This window comes from Frieseomelitta varia, unplaced genomic scaffold (genome assembly GCF_011392965.1).
Source record: "Frieseomelitta varia isolate USP_RPSP 00005682 unplaced genomic scaffold, Fvar_1.2 scaffold_240, whole genome shotgun sequence".
Lineage (NCBI taxonomy): Eukaryota > Metazoa > Arthropoda > Insecta > Hymenoptera > Apidae > Frieseomelitta > Frieseomelitta varia.
In genome coordinates this window covers 180,089-184,274 of record NW_025109969.1, presented here as the reverse complement: position 1 = coordinate 184,274, position 4,186 = coordinate 180,089, and the positions used below count along the sequence as shown (strand labels likewise).

Sequence of the window (4,186 nt, the reverse complement as noted above, 5' to 3'; positions counted from 1 at the left end):
AAGCCAGCTTCTTCTTCCTGTTTCCTTTTTTTTTTTTTTTTTTTTTTTTTTTTTTTTTTTTTTTTTTTTGCCAAAGGACGTCGATTCCGTTCAGTGAAACTGCATCCTTTCTTCAACTGTTGGAAATTCCATTACGTTGATTAACGATTAGCTACAACATGCAAGGGGGAAACATATATAGATTCATTTAGGAAGAGATTGATAACCTTGGTAACTCTGAAAAAAATATCCAAAAAATGAAGAGAGAAAAAAAAAAAGAAAAACAACGACGTAAAATCACTGAAACCGGATATTCACGGAAACTGTGTGTGACGTTGTCTGTGCGATGGCTCACTCTGCACACTCGTCGTATGCGTAAATCGTGTATAAGTATAAATATATATATATATACACACATATCCCATCGTAATAATTTGCACAATCGAAGGGACTAATTATATAATAATGTGTTGAGTTTATTGTTGTCTTGGGGGGGGGAGAGGGGAGAAATTTCTCGCTAAAAAAAAAATCTCGAAAATTATAATAAACGCGACGTTCAACCCGCGGGAGAGTGTATGTTGCATGTGACAATATTTGTCATTGGACGCCAAAATTTTCCCTAGCCTAATTGTAAGAAGATTGTAAGATTTTGTTGGCCCGTTGTAAAATCCCTTCGTAAAACCTGAATAGCGCGTAGTGACACTTGATTATTAGCGTTATACAAGTACATATATGCGTATACATACAGCGTTATATACGTATAATCACGCATATATATATATATATATATATGTATATATATATATGTGTGTGTGTGTGTGTGTGTGTGAGTGTGTGTATACGTATATAAAGCGTATACAGGGTGAGTCATATAAATTGTTACGCGGCGTAATCTCGAAAAACTTGTGTGAAAAATAAAACTAGCGAAATGTTTGTTTCGTTGTTGTTCGATGTTATTGCATCTGGAGAGTAAAAACGGAATTGTCCAGTTTCACGAATTGCACAACCTTAAGGCAATTGCAAACGACGATGGATAATAAATCACGTACGATTCTCGCGAATTGAGTTACGTAGATTAACATACTTTGTACAGGGTGTCAAGAAAATATATGTCACGACCTTCGTAGATTCTACGCCTCCGGATCGGCGAAGATCTGTTAAAAAAGTCGACCGCAAAATTAACCTTGGCCGGTTTTTTTATGATTGCATCATATAAAAGGAGACACTATTTATAATTTTTTATTTATTATTCATTATTCATCTTTGGAGACACATTTTATTTTCTCGGCGAGTAGATGCAATCATAAAAAAATTTGACCTTAAATAAATCGGCCAAGGTCGACTTTTTTAACAGATCTTCACCGATCCAAAGGCTAGCTATGAAGGTCATGACATATAACTTCTTGATACCCTGTACAAAGTATGTTAATCTACGCAGCTCAATTCGCGAGATTCATTAATTCTTCCTCAAAAAAGATACACTATAAAATTTAATAGTTTTTAATCAGTAAAATTTCATCATCACCGCCATCGAAATTTCGAAATTATTATTGCTCGAAATTTACAAATTTACAAATTCTTGAAGACTTCTTCGCGTGCAGCTATAAACGAGTAAATAAATATTGAATCGACGTTATTAATATTGCCAAATAAATTTAGTAATTTAGTTCAACTTGGAACGTTCCATTTTGGCCCCTTACGAGATCCAATAACATTATTCATAGTTGATCAAGTCTGCGAGTGAAACAGGGCATTGGATGTCGGCGAACTGCTCGCGAAAAAAAGAAAATTATTTCGGATCGGTATCTTTCAAAATCTCTCGACGATTCGTTGGACAATTCGCGAACGAATAGCTCGCACGGCGAATGAGTAAATCTCACACACACCGGCGTGTGTCAAATAGTTTTGAGAGAAACAAATTTGTAACAATTCACATGGTCCATCCTGTGAGTTTTACACAGTCCAAGGCGGAATTTTTCATTTTACCACTGTCCTTTCTCCAAGATTTACACGTAAAAAAAAAAAAAAACAATAATCAATACTGTCTAAAACACCAAGGTTATTACACTTAAGTATTGCAACATTAGGCCATATACACAATATACGACCTAAATATTAGTTGGAAATGCAGGGGTACATGCTGGGCGTTGACACTTTGCACTCGGAGAGAAATACAGCTCCAGCAACGTATCTTTTTCTTTCTTTTTTTTCTATCTTTTTACACAACGTCCACGAAACAATGATTTCGAACACGAGTAATATCCGTATTACCAAACGCGTAGTACAAAGAAAAAAAAAAGCAGAAAAGAAAGAAAGAAAAAAAACACGCACGGCAGTCGGAAAAAAAAGGCAATCTGCTGATTTCCAAATTTAACTACGGCTTCGAGGTAGCGATACATCTGTCTACGTCTAAAGCGATCGACATTTTTTCACTTGTGTACAGTGAAAAAGATCGTCATCGTGCCGAACATTCTCAAACGAAACTCGAGTAACGAGGAATCGAAATCAACTTCGAGGAACGCGGATATTACTGCATACTATATTTTATATCGGCCGTTCAGATTTCACCGAATAGAATCTCTTCTCTTTCGAATCTCGAAACTCGCTCGTTCCTCGTCGTTCGTGAAAAACTACGAGGAAAGCTACGTAAAGCCGTATTTGTCCCAAGTGCGGTCAAGTAAACAAACAAGCTAACACCAGTTACTGAGGGTGGGGAGGTGGGGTGGGGTGTGAGTCTGAGATGGTAATTGGACTAGCTGATTGACTGCTGACAGTGTCGGCGGACAAAGGGTTAAGGGAAACTGTGTTATCAAAGGACTGGTGGAAGCACGGTTGCATGAAACGTTCGCTGACAGCTAAGTTCGTAGAGCAGGTACTGAACTGCAACTCTCTGCGATTCTAAAAAATCACTGTCTCTAAAACTGTGTATAATATAATGCGTATCTATATATTCACTCGCTCGTAAATTATATATATATATGTATATGTGTGTATATATATATATACATATACATATACATATCGTAAATTATATATATATATATATATGTATATGTAAATTATAAATATATATATATATAAATTATATATCGTAAATTATATATAGATTATAAATTATATATTGTCGTAAATTATATATATATATATGTATATGTAAATTATAAATATATATATATATAAATTATATATATATATATATTATAAATTATATATTATCGTAAATTATATATATTATATTATAAATTATATATATCGTAAATTATATATATAAATTATATAAATTATATATCGTAAATTATACATATATATATATATATACACATATATGTATCGTATCAATATATAGATACGCGTATTTTACGATGCACTTCTATACGTGTGTATGCAACGCGCGTGCTCGTGCCCACGCGTACGTGTACGTATGTATATCGTGTTTTCACACGTGTGTGTGTGTGTGTGTGTGTGTGTATGAGTGGAGTGAAATATCAGACATTAACGGGCAATCCAAGGAATTCTTTCTTTCTCAGGCTTGTCAAGGTGGACAGAAGAAAGAGAGAGAGAGAGAGAGAGAGAGAGAGAGAGATAGAGAGAAACAGAGAGAGAAAAAAAAAGAAAAAAAAAAGAAAGAAAGTACAGTGTACCATTATTCCGTGTATCCGTGACAATAGAAAAAACATATCAAGGGGTCGTGTAGGGAGACTTGACATCGATAGGCAAAGTTGTGTTTTTCGTGTGTGTTTCAATTACATAAGGATAATGTCCATGGTGCATACGGACAGAAAAAACATAATATGACATATCTCACACGATGTCGTGCTGGAGGCAGGGGGAGAGGGGGGGGGCAGTCAGGAGGAAGAGTCAGACGTGTACATCATATACAAGAAGTTGGGGGGGGGGGGAAGGGGGAGAGGTGTGTGTGTGAGCAGTTTTGGATGGTAATTAGGACTGCGAAAGGTGACTCAACTCGGGAAAGCTAGTTGGTTGGCTGTGTCTCTCACCTGCGACCTCGCTCGTTCTTCAAAGTGCCGCCATACTTGTTTCGCGTCCCGATCAGGTCAATTATCTCGGGGATACAACTGGCGAATATGGCCTACACCACGTGATAGAACAGAACACAACACTCGCATCAATACACTTGTGTGACAAGGGTGGCAAATTTTTTTTTTGTTTGTTTGTTTGTTTGTTTCTGTGTTTTCTCTTTTCTTTT

General features: G+C 36.0%; 1 protein-coding gene across 6 annotated transcripts in view; it reads right to left on the bottom strand.

Annotated features, from left to right (window-relative positions):
- The window catches only part of LOC122527954 (calcium-activated potassium channel slowpoke), a 137,288-nt gene that overhangs the window by 60,576 nt on the left and 72,526 nt on the right, over positions 1-4,186 (bottom strand). The gene's annotated exons all lie outside the window — the stretch shown is intronic.